Genomic DNA, 19629 nt, shown 5'->3' with positions numbered 1-19629 from the left:
ACACATGGGCTTGAAGAGAAAAAGGAAATTAATATGAGACATACAATTGAGCCTTTCATCTCTCAGAAGCCTTGTCCTGTTCAGCCTTTGGCCAAACTCTTCATCACTCTCATTTCAGTCTCCGAAGAGTACTAAGTCAGGAGAAACGTCTTACTTGATTTGCTTCTGTAAACTAAAACATCTAATAGCTCTGGGTGGTATTATGGGTGAAATACTACCCAATTAGCATGTTTGGCCATTTCGTTATGATTTTGCTTAGAAAGGAAATATGAGCTAAGAATAAATTATGCGTTTCCCATATTTTGGGTTTGCTGAGGTGGAAATGGATTACACATGTAGTAGCTAAATAGTGTATCCCATTGCTGTATTCACAATTAGACATGATTTTGGCCTCTGGGGGAATGATCAGGCCGTGCTCAAGATCTGTCAGGCGTTAAGTAAACAACACTCACTGACTGCCTTGTAGTTGTCATTCAGCAACCCCCTTGTTTATTGCCTCTGACGTCACAGTTCAGGATAGTCACTAGTGAAGGGTTTGGGACTGTTTTTTTTTTTAGTGCTGTTAGACAATCAGTGCAGAGTTGGCGGCAGCCCATGCAAACTGGGGGGGGGGGGCATTTGCATCGTAGTTGTCATTCAGCAACCCCCTTGTTTATTGCCTCTGACGTCACAGTTCAGGATAGTCACTAGTGAAGGGTTTGGGACTGTTTTTTTTTTAGTGCTGTTAGACAATCAGTGCAGAGTTGGCGGCAGCCCATGCAAACTGGGGGGGGGGGGAATTTGATGAAAATGTGAAATCCCAAGTTTACAGCAATATGTGCAATTGCATAGATCTGAACAACCATCAGTCACTTAATTAACCCTCGCATTGAGTTCCTTGAGTTCCATTGAGTAAAATTTATATTAAATGCACCAGTTCAGCTAGGATCTGGAGGTACTTGCGTTGCGTTTTCTGTATGGTAGGAGGAGGGGGGGGGGGGGGGGGGGGCCCTGGGGAGGGGGGGGGGGGGGGCATTTGCATGGGGGGCCTGGGTCGTGTGTTTTGGGGGGAGTGTCCCCCTTGGTAGAAATTGTGTTTGGGGGTTGAGGTTCTAGGAATTTCAGTCACCGATTTCTACTGTCCCCCTTGGTAGAAATCAGTAAGGTGGGGGAGCACAGGAACCAAAGTGGCCTGGCCAGGCCCCCTCGGGCCCGCTTGTGGTGCCGACACTGAATCAGTGTCATCATGCTGTTTTTTATTTATTTATTTTACTGCAGCCTCAGAGTTATTAGTCACATGGCATTTATGACTCAAGTGACTGGTCAAAAACCCTGATGGCACCACCGAGTGCCCATAAGTGAAAATGGATGTTTTCAAATCAAATACTTTAGGCGGGTCCTACACCCACCCACAATTACTATTGAGGTGATTGGGAATTTTAATCGGCAGTTTTACCCAGGTATTATAGACCACTTTGGTGGGAAAAAGTTGTATGTGCATCAAAAAGTTGTGGTAAAACATATTTTATTAAAATTGTAAGTGATAAAAACATTAATTGTTATTTTAAGCAAATTCATTAATATAATATTTCCACTGGATGGCATGGACTATAGTGACATGTAACTTAAGGATAGTTGCTGCATCAGCATTCAGGACCAATACATTTTAGAATTCCATATGAATGACACTGAATTCAAACAAAACAAAATATTACAGACAATAAGAGTGTTTTAATTAGAATTATTGTCTCAAAATGGATTACACAAGTGTTGCGGGAATTAAGAGAGTGCCATACAGCTGCCATTCTCATGCAAACCCAACCGTTTAGGTCTGGATATTTTCCAGGGAATCTTTTAATTACAGTGATTTGAACTATGCTGGGTGGGCAAGATAAATAACAAGCAGCACAGGCACTATATGAAACAATTAACCTAATCTATATATTTAATTAAAATAACACATCTGGGAATGATTGTTGGTAATAGACAAGTACCTCACAAATCGAAGTGTCTAACACAATCACTTCCAAAAGCCTGCTCATAAACCATTCCAGTAGACAAATTTGACACTCTTGTGGGCCTGATTTAAACACATTACTTCACTAGGAGAAAGCACTTTTATTTAGAGCATTCACATGCATGCCCTTTCTCATGAGTATTTATGAGTTTGGATGCACACTGCACTAAAACGTTCTCATGATTTAATACAAAAATAAAACTCCTGCTCTTATTTATATTAGACTGTTAATGTAAAGGAAGTTACTAAAGCAACTAAGCATTTTTATAAACAATTGTGCATGAGATAGCTCTGGACTTTTACAATATAGCACTCAGACTGGTATTTAAAAATAACAACAATGATAATAAAATAAGTAAGTAAATTAATGAAGTAGTTTTAATTAATTGCTGAAACCTACTTCTGGTCAGCCATCTGAGTAGAAACAGATTTCACTACTGAGACATTATTTACAAAGGAATGATACATATTAATAACCATCTAATGCAGAACAGTTAATTTATTTATTAGAAATCTTTGTCATATTTTGGTAGACCCTTTGAGAGTGTTTCAATTTACAGAGTGCCTTCTAATAATTTCTCATCATTTGTGTTGTTTTCAATATTATGCTATTATGCTAAATATAAAAAAGTATATACTAAAAGCCTACATTTCCATTTTGAAAATCAGTAGACATGTGGATAAACTCTAGCTTAAAAGCTGGCTGCTCAATTCTTTCTGATCTGCATAGGAGCAACTGAAAAAGTACATTGAAACATGCACACGATTCACAAGAAACATTGCTGTGAACCCCATAGGGGTCTTTGTATTGCTTGTAAACGTTCAAGCAGTCACATAACCTTTTTACAATAAAATTACATTAACAGCAACAGCAGGCACACAATGACTTGGTTTGTGAGGCGTACAGGAAGGACACTTGTGTCGTGTTCCTGCGAGCCCCTTGTGTCTGCAGAGATGCCCACAGCGGAGCATGTAAATGATTCCCCATGCAGCCCCTCCACTTTGACGGCAGTACGTTCGGAGGCCCAAGGTGAGTTGGGCTCCTTACCGCTAAGTGTCTGAGGGCATGCAAGCCCCTCAAACTATTATTGTAAGGACTGGCTCTGGCTGCAGTTTCTCAGAGAGCCGATGTCCACCGAATGAAAGAGCAATTTGTGCCATCTGTGCAGAACTGGACATGTGTTTCCCATTCTCCAAGCCTGTTGAGCCAGTCAGAGACCACATTAACATAAAAGAGAAGGTATGTCTGTTCTCCTATTTAGCCTCAAGCCTCTCAGGTTGATGGGAGAAGGCAGGCTCCTAAATTATGTAATTTATTATTATTTAAATCTTGTTTACTTTCTGTAGAGTGCATCAGAATGAAGCCGTGCGCAGCAGCTCCTGGGTGTCTGGAAATCGCACAGAGGGTCTCGTTAACCTCAGGTTTGGAAGATTCCCTCCCCCGTTTTCTTAAACACACTCCCACAGAAGCTTACCACAGTTTGGCGACCTAATGGTCCAGTTCCTGACATAGCCATCCATGTACGGGTATACCGCAGGAAGTAGGTGAAATAGTTCTGGGCACACACTGCAGGGGCCCTGCAATGTGCAAAACTAAAACCTAGTTAGGCACGATCATGTTTATCCTTGTCCTCGCTGCAGACCTGGCTTAACTCTTTCCCGCATGTTCCCAGTGCGTGATATTGAAGCAAAAGCAATTTTGCTTTGGCTAAAGCTCAAGTTGTGAATTAATAGATGTTGCAGAAGTTTATTAGTGAACATGTACAGGAACATTTACATTGTGTCTTCCAGCGTATTCCAGGATAATGGGAAAACATTAGTTTCGCTCAGAGCCAAGTTAGTTTTATTCATAGTTTACAGGAATAATTTGCTCTGAAATAAAAACCCTGCCATTATTTATTCAGCTTTATGTCATTTTAGGCTCGTATCCTGTTATTTTTCTTTTATTTGAACACAAAATAACACATTTTTATACAAAATTTTACGGATCAACAGCAACAGTTCATAGTGACCACAGCTGTCAATCTGGAAGGACAAGTACTGTAGTCTATTTGATGTGCACTACTATATTCCAAGTTTTCTAAAGCCATTGTATGACGTTGATTCAAATTGTCAGTTTGTAATTTTGAACAGTTTGAATATGCAAATATATATTAGATATTAAATGTGCTTTTACTTCCTTTTTAGAGCTTGACAGATGTGGTCACTATTGTAAGGAAGACAACTGGTTAAAACTTTTTTACAGTGTTCCTGTTACATGTTACAACAGTAAATTATGCATAATTAAAACTAACCCTAATCATAACACTATAATATGTACATATTATTTATTAATATTACTCGGTACTTAACATTTGTGCTGTGCTGAAATCCTTTACCTAATCTGGTAGTCCTGATCAAAAATGACAAGCCTTTAAAAAAAAGAAAAAAAAAAAGAAACAAAGCTTGTAAATCTCCCGTGCTATATTATCATCAAATCTTGGATTCAATCTTTTTATCAACTTGTCGTCTTTCAAATAGCACAGATTTTATATTTATTTTTGGTTTTGTGCTGTGCTGAAATCCTTTACCTAATCTGGTAGTCCTGATCAAAAATGACAAGCCTTTAAAAAAAAGAAGAAAAAAAAAGAAACAAAGCTTGTAAATCTCCCGTGCTATATTATCATCAAATCTTGGATTCAATCTTTTTATCAACTTGTCGTCTTTCAAATAGCACAGATTTTATATTTATTTTTGGAACTGATTGGGCGTTAGCCTCATTGATCTGAGCTTATGCATCTCAGTTTTTAAGTGAGGAAAAAAATATATATTTGTGGATAATTTTGGCAATGTTCACTCAAAAACATGAGGTGCATAAGCTCAGAGCAGCAAAGCCTACGGTATGGTCAGTCAGTTCCAAAAAGAAAACCTATGCTAACTGAAAGAAAACATAGCATAACGAGAAATTTATTAGCAATGTTTTGTAGTCCAATTATTTTTGACTGGGAACACCACAAGTTTATATATATATATATATATATATATGTATATATATATATATTGTCAAGTCATTACGCTGCGTGAGCAAAGTCAGTAAGTTTTAGTCCAAAGTGATAACATTAACTAGAATCTTCAGGAAAAAGAAAATAATTTCTGCATCAAAATGACCAGAACACAACATGAGGATTAAATGTGTAATTACACTGTAACAAGGATACCTTAAAGTAATGTGTAACCAATAAATGCATTCCACTGAAAAAAAAATAACTACTTGATTTGGAGCAACATGATGGTAAGTATTTGTTTATTTGTATGTATTTATTGAATACTTGTTCCTTTTAGAAGTTACATACAATAGGATCTTTTCGCAAACAGTAAAATTTGTTTGTTGATTTTTGGAATTCGGTGCAAAACTTGTCATTATTTCACCAATGCTGAGTTTTACGTACATTTTCTTTAAAACTGCTCTCACTGAGGTGTGTGTGAGGCTGCCAGTAAGAAGAAGAACTTGAATGAGAGCAGGATCCTCACTGTGCCAGTCAGTGCCCTCTCCTGGACAACCTGTGGCAAACGGGCAGGAGCGAGTCAGAACCCGAATAGAGACCCAGCTGCTTTCGTGTAACCATCACTAACATGGACTGAAGGTAGCAAATGAAGTCACTTTTCGTTCTTTGTCAGTATTCGTACCGACTTCCATGCTTCTTCTCAAACGAAAACCGCACTTCAAATGAAGCCTGAGAATGCAGAAATGCTGCATTTTTTTAAGACATTAAAACAAGACAACAACAAAATGCACAATATTTATTCAAAATGCACTCAGACCTTGCAAGTCAGACTACTGTAGAAAATAGTCGATATACCACTTAGACTTGACAGAGGCAAAAAGAGCAGTTTGCATAATGTGAAAGCTGAACCATGGTCAGAAGTCATTATCATATGTGTTGGTGAATTTCACCTTCACGGCTCCACAGAGGAAGTTGCTGTACAGTCAGATCACCTCTCTTGCGGAAGCACTTACGCTGTGTGCCTGCCAGCTAAAAAGACAGTAGGAATAAATGAGCCTTTTGTCAGAGAGTAATGAATAGAATTTTGTGCAGTTTGATTAAATCATAATGTGTTTCGTAATGAATATTCTCCCCATTCCATTATTCTGTGTGTTACCAGCGCTAAATATAGCTGTGTAATAGATTCATTTTTTCCCTAGCTGCTTTACTCTGAAGTGATTCTTTTATGCATATGTCAGGTATATTTAACCACACCGAGAATCATCCAAATGCAGCTATGAAGGTCTACACAATGATTCATAGCAGAACCATCTGAGGAATGTCAGCTGCATTGAAACATTTTCACACATGGAGTAAAAGTCCAAACAGAGGGAAATATAATATGTTATCTTGTGGTAAAATGGTTCTGTTTTACAGTCTCCCTAAAACAATTTTTTTTAACAGCTTCACATATCAGCCTTGTATATTTCCTTTTCATCTTCCCTCTCTTTATTCATCTGGGAATTTGCCCAGAACCGTTTATATTTTCCATCAAATGTTAAAATGCTCTATGATTCAATATCTGGTCAGCTAACATTTATCACCATAATGTATGTGTTTTAAATGAAATTTGGTTACAATTTTTATGAATTAGCTGCAGAATGATGCTGTGTAACATCAAGGAATTTAAAATAAAACATTAACCCCAAGTCACTGACATTTTTGTTTTATTTTAAGTTTTTGAAAAACTTATTAAAGGATACATTAAATTGGTAAAATATGACAGTAAAGATATTTATAATGCTACAAAAGATTCATATTTCAAATAAATGCTGTTCTTTTTAACTTAATTTTTATCAAGGAATCCTGAAAAAAAATGTATCACAGTTTCCACAAAAAAAAAAAAAAGTAGCAAAACTGTTTTCAACATTGATAATGATAAGAAATGTTTCTTGAGCAGCAAGTCAGCATATTAGAATGATTTCTGACGGATCATGTGACACTGAAGACTGGAGTATTGATGCTGAAAATAAAGCTTTGCATCACAGAAATAAATTACATTTTAAAACACACACACACACACACACACACACACACATTTAAATTATATTTCACAATGTTACTATTTTACAAATAATCATAAGTGCAGCATAAGATACTTCTTTCAAAAACACTAAAAAAAGTTTTTTCTAATTTAATTTTAGTTACTTAATTTTTCAATGAAATATTCAAAAGTGCTTAAGCGCTTTTTTAATAAAATATAAAAAATACATAATGAAAAAAGAAAAATACATATATATAAAATAAATGCTTTTGTATTATTTTGTATTTATGCTTCAACTTAATATTTCTATTATGTATATTAATAGTAGACTTCTATTATTTGAATTGGATAAAAGTGTCTGTGAAGTAAATAAATGTAAATAACAAATAAGTGTTTAATTTTCCCAAAAGAGGGGGACAACATTTAGATTGGATATTGCAGTTCATTTGCAGTTCAATTGCAGTTCAATTTCATCAAGTTTTTGATGTTTAGAATTACATTTTCACACTTTCTAAGCCAGAGCCTCATCATTAGTAGCTTGTTATCAGCGCTGCAGTGCTTGAGAAGTGACTGTCCTCTGGCCCTGATGTGGAGGCCCACTTGCCACTGATACCGTCAGGAAGTTTGTAGTTTTCTCACGTCCCTCACTTCCACATTCCAAGAGGCTCTCTGGAGACTCTGATCTCCATCCCTCCCCTCTCAACCCCCACCTTCCAGCCCGCACCTGCTGTTTCCGCGGCAACAGAGCAGGTGCTCCCTTGGTGTGGCCGGGTCGTCTCCCTTGACAGCCGGCCCTCCCAGTCCGCAACGGCCTCAAAAACAACAACAGATCGGCCACACAGCCTCTGCACATCAGCAGAGCCAACCCAGTGTCAGAGCGGTTAAACAACTGGACAAAGTGAGAACCAATGTCACCTACATACATGTGCACAGCAGGACACTTTTTATCTATCAATTAATTATTCATTAACTTGGCAGAAGGGTTCTCAAGGATGTTTTTTAGGTGGTATATCATGCACAACCTACATGTATATGCTCAAAACCATGATGCATATTCTGAGAGCAGACTTTACGTTTTTAAGGAGAAAGTGTTTGGTTTTGGACTGCAGGCGGAGCTTCTTCTCTATGTTTGTCCTTGTTTTTCTGTTTTTCTGAATATTGTCCTGCTCTAACCTTGATCACAGACACAGAGATAAATCTCAAGGAGACCCGCTGTTAGTTCAGGAGGGTCACTGGTGGCCTGTGGAGGTGTAATGAGCAACAATAGGAGTTTAACGAACAAAAGTTTAGTATGGAGATTACTAATATATAGTTGCACCTGCTTGTATTAGCAAATTTTATAGGATTTATTGGCCACTTTCAGATCCAGTGTAAATAGCTAATGGATAAACGAATAATTGTTTGTATATAACAAAGTATAAGTAAATATGCTCAGCTTCAGTCGTAAAGCTTAGTCTGTATGCTTTAGGCCCTTTAAATCATTGAGCTTAACATACGTTTTCCTACATCCAGAGAAAAGAATAATAGGTCTGGATTAATAAGACATTAATTAACAGTTAGAGCCAGCATGATTACTTTGACACTGTTTCAAAATGATATGCAGTTAGCATTGTAAGGCATCATAGGTGTGATCTCAATGTAATAGTTGTTCCAAAAGGTAGTCAGTATAACTAGCTTCTAGGGGCTCGTTCATGCGCTCATTTTGAAGCTCAAAAGGAAATTAATGAAACACAAATGTGTTTTCAGAAGTCAAACTTTTTTAATGTCAAAAAGATTCTAAAAAATGTGTTGCTCAGGATGTAAGATGGTTAAAAAAACAGTGAGATGTAGTCTTCACACTCTCATGGCAATTCGTAAATATTGAATGTTTGAATTGGTGCCTAATTTATAAGAATCCATACATTCTTATTTGTACATTTTTGTATGTTCTGCTCATGCTCCACTGGCAGTTTAGGTTTAGAGGTGGACCTTAATGCTTACTTTTTTCTAAAAAAAAACAAACAAACCACATTGTACGAATTCATAGAACTGATCACAAGAACACATCCTGTGAGAACGATCCATGAGATACTATATACCTATTTTGGCCAAATTTTGGGACATGTATCCATTATAAAAAACCAATGTCATAATTCACTGCGAAAAGTTCAGTTGGAAAAATATATATATATAAAAAAATTCTGCTGCACTTAAGGTTCCTAAGAGCACAGTGGCCTCCATAATCCTTAAATGGAAGACGTTTGGGATGACCAGAACCCTTCCTAGAGCTGGCCGTCCGGCCAAACTGAGCTGTCGGGGGAGAAGAGCCTTGGTGAGAGAGGTAAAGAAGAACCCAAAGATCACTGTGGCTGAGCTCCAGAGATGCAGTCGGGAGATGGGAGAAAGTTGTAGAAAGTCAACCATCACTGCAGCCCTCCACCAGTCGGGGCGTATAGTTACAAATTGCCTTATTGTGTTGGTATAAGTAGTAGATTCGGCACCACATTATATTAAGTGGCCTTAACATGTCAGCGTAACTACAGCATCACTGCATCACTATGTACTTACATAAAAAATTAAGTACAATGTACTTATTGTGTTCATATTGTATTGCAAAACACTTTTGCTGCTATTGAGGGGGGATACAGGTATGGTTAGGGACAGGTTTGTTGGTATGGGTAGGTTTAAGGGTGGGTTAAGGTGTAAGGGATGGGTCAACTGTGTAATTATAAATGTAATTACAGAAATGAATTACAGATGTAATTACATGCAGGTATTTTTAAAATATAAGTACAGTGTAAAAACATGTATGTACACAATAAGTGCATTGTATCAAATTATTAATTTAAATGTAAGTACATAGTTGTCAAGGCCACTTAATATAAAGTGGGTAGATTTTGTGTTGTAGGTTTTGGAACAGAGCCTTTGTGCCGTGCTCCTCGTCTCTCTATCTATACTGAAGAATGTAAACGAGCCAGTGGTTTTCACTGAGGTGAGTGTGGGTCAGCAAGATCAAGACCAGCTGGATGCACACAGGGAAGATTTGAGCATGAACCTTAAGGGGCATCCTACTGCAAGGTCATCTTGAGGTTATTAGCCTAATATAGGATAGGGTCACACCAGCAGCGTGGGTTTTTACTAGGCCAAATGAGATCAGGGGACCCGGGGCCATCATCTGGCCCCACTGTTGTGATAGGCAGCATGTTTGTTTCCTCAGGAGCATGGAGGCTTTTCTCTGGGGAGCTCCTATCTAGTATGACCGGGACTGGGGTCAGGCCCTGTGATAAGGGCATTTCTTTCCCTCCTCAGGGGTCAGAGGAAGTCTGGAGATGGAGATTGTCTACATTGGCTATTCCTGTGCAGGTGCCTGTTCATAGTAACCCCAAATGTTCATCATTTGCTGTTTGCGTTTTGCCTTCAGCAAGAGAAGTCTGCAGCAGATAAGTAAGTCTGTTTGTTCTGTCTTAGGTTTAGACCAATGAGATTTGCATAATACATTATGGCAGCAGTCCATATATATATATATATATATATATATATGTATATATATATATATATATATATATATATATATATATAAGTTAAATTTAAATTATCGAATAAACTCTGCTCATTTTTTATCATCATTACTACTCTGGCTTTAATCTGTCAACTTCTTGGCTGATAGAAGACTGTTAATTTGGGTACCAAACAAGACTTGCTGTTAACAGGTTTGGGGTATTAGACAACTATGCTGACTAGTTGTTCAGATACCAGACAAAACTGATATTTTCTGACAGGATCTAACATTTTTATCCAGTTGTGTTGTTTTGTTGGGCTTAAAGTCAAATACGTCTAGATGGTGTAACTGTCTGGGGATTGTGATAAAGAAAAAAGTCTGAAATTCGGAAAGGGCTGAAAAGGTACAGGTGACTAGGGAGCTTCAGTAGAACAACAGTGAAGAGATGTTGTCAGGCCATATGTCAGTAAAAAAACGAATCATCCTGTCCTGTCAGCCGTTATACTGTGCTTATAACACGTGCTCTTCAATTGTATGCACAAATGCGGCAGTGCGCGCTGTAGCCTATATCATTTCATAATAAAGCGCAAAGGAAACTACAAGCATGCAGTTACCAAAAAGCCGATTAAAGCTGCCTTGAAACTGTGCATGCATATACGTATTTGTTATATGAGTCATATTTAAGAACACATCTCTGAAATCCAGTGGTTTTCAAAACTGTCTCCCTCATCTAACACACCCGATTCAACTCATCAAGTGCATCAGAAAAGGTAAAGAGTTGTTAAAACATACTATGTGTCAACTCCACAACAACTGGGGCAGTCATGGCCTAATGGTTAGAGAGTCAGACTTGTAACCCAAAGATTGTGGGTTCAAGTCTCAGGTCTGGCAGGGATTGTAGGTGGTGGTAGTGAATAACCAGCACTCTTTTCCATCCTCAATACCACGACTGAGGTGAGACCCTTGATCCCTTGCTCCCTGGGGTGCTGCTGCCCACTGCTCCGGGGGTGTGTGTGTGTGTTCGTTCACTACTGTGTGTGTGTGAACTTGGATGGGTTAAATGCAGAGCACAAATTCCGAGGATGGGTCATCATATTTATCCTTGTGTCACTTCACTTTACTTTACTTTACAAGGAAATTCAGCTTTATACATCAAAATAGACTTGCCATCATAATTTGTTAGGCCATAACTTGGACTTTTGTAGCACTTCTTGACTGTATTGCAAAGTGTTCACTGGTGCTGTAAATAAACTTGCAGAGCTAAACTTCAGGTCCCATTTTGCCAATATTTGATGTGACTGAATTATTCATCGGTCCTATTTCAATATTCCTGCTATATTCTAAGATGTAGTCACCATTGTGTTGCGTAGTGTGTTGTTTCTATAAAGCCCTATTTAAAGGCTTTCCCTAGCAAGAATATTTTTGATTCTTGTGAAGCTGCACTTTATTTTGGCACCTTTGAATATTTTTACTTCAGTTATTTTCAGCAGTGCAAGCATAGATGGTTTTGGTGGGGCAAACAGATGTGCAAAGTGTCTGACAGGAAGTGTTCCCCTCCCCTCAGGACTTAATTAATAGAAAGTGTTGGTGCTGGTGAGGTGTTAGAGAGAAAGAGACAAACAGAGAACCGGCAAGCGATGGAGGGGAAGCTGAGGTGAGGAGAGGCATGGCATGGCACTAACCAACAGACAGGAGAGTAAATTAGTGAGTAAAGTGAAAAATATGCAGAGTGATGGAGACGAAAGTGTGTGTGAATAAGAGGTGAGAGGACGACAGATGCAGGGAATGATGAGCTAAACTAGAAAAAAAGGGGGGAGGGGAAGATGAGACAGGTACGAGGGTGTGGTGGCTGACAGGACCGACCCTATGTGTCTATTGGTGCCGAAGAAATCCTCTCAATAACATTCAAAATGGCAGATATTATGTAAAAATAAAATGTATAGCTTGTCTAAAACTGATTTTAATACATGGTTTAATACATGCCTGATTACAGCTGGAAAATGCTAACATTATTTTTGAATGCTCACAGAGTACACATGGTGTCAATTTAATACACTTTTGTTAACCCAACCACAGCTCAGCCACAATGAATGTGAACTAGGTTTGAAATCTGCATTACATAGAAAAGTAACTATATATTGGGAATCGTTCACCCAAAATTTACTCATTTACTCACCCCCATGTCATTCCAAATCTTTATGCGTTTTTTATTTTATTTTTATTTTTTTATGTGAAACACAAAAGCATTTTAGTTTTTATTTATTTTTTATTATTAAATTTAATTCAAGAACCACTGTGACTATATCATTGAGTTCAGTTCACTGACAGTGATCCGGTCACACACACACACACACACACACACACACACACACACACACACACATATATATATATATATATATATATATATATATATAATATTTTTTTTTAAATACTAATGAAACTATTAAAATGACAAAAGCACAAAACATTTTTATTCAAAACATTTATTGATTTTATCAACACTTAAGAACAATAAAGAAAGATAAATGACCAAACAAAGTAAAGGACAAATATGCCCTTTACACACATACAAAAAAACAACAAAAACATGGAATAGAAAAAGTATTTGAACAATTTGAGGGCACAGACATAAATTACAAAATTTCCATTTTTGGGTGACTATTCTACTACTCTATAAATCATTGTATATACCAGCAAGTCCAGTCGCTAAAGATTCTGAAATGCTTATGACAGACGTCACACCCTTAGCTTGTCTTACAGCTATTGGTTTTCATTTATATAATGTTCAATTCCCACAGAGAAGGAAGTGGAAATGTTACTATGTGGACTATCTTGACCACGAAGATCATCTTTATTGTGCCTCTCTTTTCTCTGTTCCCTCAGCTAAAGCTAATGGATTCTAGCTTTAGCTTCACTATAGTTGTGATGCCAGTTTTCATTTGTGTTTCTCCTGCCAGTCAAAAAAAATCACATCTATAAAGGTCATGAAAAGAGTTAAATAATCCTTGTGGAGTATTGAACTCTTCCCCATGAATTAAATGATCAGTTTTAAACTGAAATGAATATGACAGTAGGGTTAAACACAGTAGTACTGATAATTCTTTGTGACAAGTGCCTTGACCCCAACTGACATATACTTAATGCCTGTCTGTTCTCATCCCTACTCTTAAATTTCAATCTCTCTCTTTTTTTTAATATTAAAAGCCAAATAGCTCTTTATCAATGCAACATTTAGTATTTCCTTTGCCCAACATCCAATAATCAGACAATTTTAGATTAGCTGCCAGCTTTAAAAAATATATATATTGTACAATCACAATTTTATGAGGACTGTCAAAGTAATGTTAATTTAGTAATACTAAATTAATTTAATTAAGTGAATTGAATCAAACGAATCTAATTCATTAGCACATTCTATTTGGAAGTATGACTAAAACAACATGATCTGGGCTGTTTTTGTTGTTTACCATTTACATGCAAATTCCCATGTTAACAAACTTTCAAGACTTTAAAATTTTCTAGTTTATAACTGACCAACTTCTAAAAACAAATTTAGAGTTGTCTTTGTAAAGAAATATGTAGCAGTGATGCTGTACAAACTCCTCCAGTGTGAATAGTCTCGCGAGTCTGCAGCTGCAGTGATGCTGTAGTTACGCTGACGTGAAGCTGAAGCGAAGCTCACGCTTGCGGTGTGAAACAGGCATTAGTTAATGCATGAACTAATTGTCATGGGTAGATGGCTGCAATGAAGAGCACGATGAGGTAGATATTCAAACATCTTTTAATCTAATACACAAAAACCAGGAGAATAACGAGGAGCAACACAACAACGTACAGTACACATCAACGTTAAACAATACAGGACGAAGAACTGAGCGCTTAATTACAAAGGGCAAACAAAGGACTTAATGAGTTAATTAACAAGATAACAAGTGAATGGCATGCATGAAACACTCTGGAAAACTAGGTCAAAGGAAATCAGCAACTGAACACAATGAAAACTAAGACAAAACAGAACATAACCCTGACATTACTCCCCAACCAACCCCAGATTGGTTGGAGAAAAATTTAATGTGGAAAATGCCAGCAAAGGAACACATACAAACAAGAATAGTCGCAGTATCAGCAGTGAAGGGTGGGAGTGTGCTGGACTTTCGACATTAACTTCGGTTTGCCCCGCCACTCACTTGAAGATGTTCAGGCAAAAGGAAACACCAATACTACGCAGCAATCATCCTTAATTGCAGAAATGTGGCAAAACATCTCTGGAGAGAACCTCAGATTATTAAATTTGAAGGTGCTTTCCATATTTGGATCAACATAGGCTACATTTGTGAATGCACATTTTCTGCAATGTCAAGCGTCAAGTCACGCTTCCGTGCGCGTTTTACAGACTGCAACTTACAATCGCAACTTCATTGTGCTGTTACTGCTTTCGAGCTGAATTTCACAAAGTTGGTCAGCTCCCAACTTTGTGAACTCTGTTGTATTAATGGTGAGTAGAATTATTTATCGATTTATTTATTTATTTATTTCAATTAATGTAATCGATTAGATATCATAATATTTAGGCTATAATATTATAAATCTGGTTGATTTGTATTGGTAACGTAATATATAAATGATGTGCGTGCGGCCCGTGAGGCTTGCACTTGGACCATAGTGCGGCCCAGTGGAAAATAAGGTTGAGAACCAATGATCTAAACCAACAACATTAGATCCTGTACCCGTTAATTACTGAAAGAGTTGTTGCCTGCTGCAGAAGTACCGCTTCTCAAAATTATTAACTCCTTGTTATCTCTAGGTCACATCCCAATTCACATCCAAGCTGACGGTTATAAAGCCCCTTATTAAGAAACCACAACTAGATCCTAGTGAACTGACAAATTACAGACCCATTTCAAATCTTCTGTTTATGTCTAAAAGGTATCAGTCACCATCATAGCACAAAAACTGCACTTGTTAAAATTACAAATTACTTGCTTCTTTCGTCAGACCAAGGCTGCATCTCATTAGTTTTACTTGATCTTAGTGCTGCGTTCGACACTATAGATCTTGACATACTCATAGATCGATTACAAAACTATACGGGTATTCAAGGGCAGGCTTTAAGATGGTTTAGATCCTACCTGTCCGATCGCCACCACTTTGTTTATTTAAACGGGGAATTATCTCAATTAACGCCAGTAAAGTATGGAGTGCCACAAGGATCTGTATTAGGTCCTCTGCTATTTTCAATATACATGTTGCCCCTTGGTAATATTATTTGAAAATATGAGATAAGTTTCCATTGTTATGCTGACTCAACTATATATTTCAACAAGACCAAATGAAACTTCTAAATTATCTAAGCTAACAGAGTGTGTTAAAAATGTAAAAGATTGGATGACCAACAATGTTCTCCTATTAAATTATCCTAGGATAGCAAAGTCCACTAAAGGAGGTAGAGATTTTTTACATTTGGCTCCCGAACTCTGGAATATCCTTCCTGATAACGTTTGGGGTTCAGACACACTCTCTCTGTTTAAATCTAGATTAAAGACACATCTCTTTAGATGAGCTCTAGGCCTGGAGTGGGCTCAGGAGCAGACTCGGGGCTGGAGCTGACACTGGACTGTCCTCAGGGGCTGGAGCAGACACTGGACTGTGTACAGGGGTTGGAGTGGACTCAGAAACAGCTTTCTCTGGAGCAGATACGAGAGATTAACTCTCCGGAATGGACTCAGGAGCGGAGTCTGGAGCAGACGTTGGAGTGGAGGCCCTGATGGTAAGGTCCGTGGAAGCCTTGGATGCAGGCTCTGTGTTTGCTGGAGTGCCCAGATGTTTTTGGGATGGGCCTGGATGACAGCATGAAATGTCCTCATTCATTTCCTCAATAATGAAATCTGAATCATTTAGCCAGAGGACATAATTAATATATTCAACCACTTCGTCTTCCAGTCCCTCCTGAAAACTAGCCTTGAGCATATGATCACTCTAGCTCACCTGATGGTAACACTGCAAGAACTCCTCCACATATTGCTCCAGAAGCCTACTGCTCTGTAGAAGGGGGGAAGAGAAGATTTTTCAGCCCATTCTTTTCTATCCGCCTGATCCAACTTTGAGTCTTTGTTTGGTCCTGTATTCTGTCACGGGTAGGTGGCTGTAGTGAAGCACACGACCAAGGAGATACTTAAACAGTCTTTTAATCTAATAATAAACACAATAACCAGGAGAATAATGAGGAGCAACACAACCATGTACACATCGACGTTAAATAATACAGGATGAAGAACTGACTGAAACTAAGGGCTTAAGAACAAAGGGCAAACAAAGGACCTAACGAGTTAATTAACAAGGTAATAGGTGAATGGGATGAATGAAACACTGATGAATGAGGAAAACAGCAACTGAACACAATGAAAACTAACACAAATCACTTATTGCACTTATTGTGTACATGTTTTTACATTGTACTTATATATAAAATACCTTACTGTAATTAAATGTGTAATTAATTTCTGTAGTTACAGCAATGATTATACTGTTCACTCTACCCCTAAACCTTCACCCCTAAACCTTCACCAACCGTTAAACCTAACTTAAACCTAGCCATTGCACCAAACTTTTCCATAACCTTAATCATATCTCACCTCAGTAGCAACAAAAAGTGGTTTGCAATACAACATAGTTAGACACCTATATAAAGTGGGACCACATTTTTCATTGTTAGTTCATGTTAACTAATGTAGTTAACTAGTGTTAACAAATGGAACCATACTGTACCCAAGTGTTACCAAAATTCCTAAGGTTTTACAGATAGCATCATGCACAGTATTTATCTTTGCTATAACCGGGCCATAACAGTCATTCAACATGTGAAAAGATTTCACTAATCTCATCAGCCTAAGCTTTAGCACCGTCTCCTCAAACAAGGATAAGTAGAGAGGAAACTGCAAATGACATAAAGAATATACTTTCAGACATCAACATGCCAGAATTTCAAATCCATGCATATTTATTCACTCATAAGCCAATATGAGTTCAGCAGGATAACCTTAAAGTCCTTATGGATTGCATTAAAGTTCACAAGACCATGTAGCACAAGTCACAGTCTCCACAAACAATAGTCAAGTCTCCTTGGAGCTATCATGCGGTTAGGTGCATTATGCGCGCCTGAACTTGATTCATTGAAATTGTATTGAAATGATGGCATGGTAGTTCTAAATGCACATTTCAACTCTAATGAGAAACAAATGCCCATTTTCTCCTATAGGGATAGAGTGAGCAAATACAATTCCCCTGAGAGCAGGGTGAAGTTTCTGCAGTGTCAGGGGGTGTGTCCTTTGCCGAAACGCTGAAGTCAATTATCTTCAGTCAAGTTACATGAATAATGGATAATGAACCCAAAATAAGAAAACCTGGAACTAGTGTGCCCAGAATCATATGCACATATGGACATCTACATCTGACTATTCAGAATATTCATTCTGTAAACATCTTATATGGATATGATGATATGTGAATTTAATCCGATGCAGAGTCAGAATAACGTAACAGCCACCAGTACAGTTCACTGCAGCTAGCTACAGTTTTCACATGCTTAATTAAGTCCTGTACAACCAAAGACGTAATTTTAATGTATGATTACAAGAAATTACAAAAATAGCACAGAATGCATCCTGTTTGAACGGCCCCTAATGAGCATCAACAACCCGCTGCCAATGGTGATGGTGATTTACTAAAAAATTGCCAGATGATTTGTTTCTGGTCGCTAATAGTAAAAATATTCTGTATGCAATACCAAACAGGCTTTTTTAGCAAGTTGTTAGCATCCATGTTTCTTGTTTCCAGCTGCATGACAACATAATTATCACCATGTAAACAATATGAAATTTCTCTTCTATTCCATAAACACATGGAAACGACAATTTGGGTGATTGCTACTCACTAACAACTTTCAACTTGTTCTCATCCCCAAGGTGTCAAAAACTGAAGCAAGGTCAAGCAGCTTGCACATCGCTGCTAAGTCACTAAAGACCAGATTTACGGTATTTTGGCTGACATTATTGCATATGCATAGTTTCCCTTTCAGGCACAAAATTTATGGGAGGAGAGTATGTAATTCATGCAAGGTGATTTACGAAGGTTTGCTGTAGTCAGTTTACTGGTACTTGTGCCATTATTTAACGGGCAAAAATACCCATGTCTTAACCCATTCTGTGCTTGCCATGATAGTTGCTAATTTGTGCTACTCCTGGTAGATTGCATTGGTCATTATGGAAATTATCTGACTGCCTCTGTGTTCTTTAATTTGTGCATTGCCAGTAGATCATTAGCAAAATGTTACACTCCAGCGTTCCCGCGTATGACATAAGACGTAGGCGTAGCGTAAGCTCCGGTGAGAATAAGTTTTGTTTACAGCAAAGGAAAGTCAGCAAAGGCTTATATCGAAATCTTCCAATGTTTTTCTTTACAAATCCTAATTTTGTACTTCTAATTCGTGACTGGTGTTTTGTTCTGCTTTGTCTTCTCCATCAAAGTTAGTGGAAGCTAGAGATTACGGCTTATTCAATTCATAGTTTTCAATATGGATATTTTTCTTACACAAACACATAATGTTTATTAACCCCCCGGAGCCGTGTGGAGCCATTTTTCATTATGAATGGATGCATTTTTTTGGGGTTTCAAAATTTCAAAAAAAAATTCAAAAAGGCCAGCATTTCACAGCAATGGAGTTCCTAGTTCATCAAAGACTCAAGGCAGTTGACCATGCTTCAGTTTTTGACGCGTTGGAATTGAGAATGTTGCAACTTTGTACATTGCTTAAGTTTGCCTGTACATTTCTAACTTGAGTTGTAAGTCGTCCTTTCAGGCTCCTCCTCACACTCTGTCCCTCCGTCCCCTGTTCACGCCATCTGAATTAACTTAAGAATATCCCATTTCTAACACCCGTTAAGTGAGCTTGACAGCAGATTTAATAGAGAAAGCTGTTTGTCTGCCTGGAGCCAATTGAGTGCACCAGTGTGGCCTAAGATTGCCTTAAAGACATCATCCGTTCACTGCACACATTGGACTAATTGCAATATTGGTCGCCTTAGTCATTTGCAAGTTTCTTTGACTATGGTTAATCACATGGACTGAGATCAATGTTTTCCCAACATTG

The sequence above is a fragment of the Sinocyclocheilus grahami genome, unplaced genomic scaffold (assembly GCF_001515645.1).
Source record: "Sinocyclocheilus grahami isolate Dianchi unplaced genomic scaffold, SAMN03320097.WGS_v1.1 scaffold380.1, whole genome shotgun sequence".
NCBI classification, from domain to species: Eukaryota; Metazoa; Chordata; class Actinopteri; order Cypriniformes; family Cyprinidae; genus Sinocyclocheilus; species Sinocyclocheilus grahami.
This window is presented reverse-complemented; position numbering follows the sequence as displayed.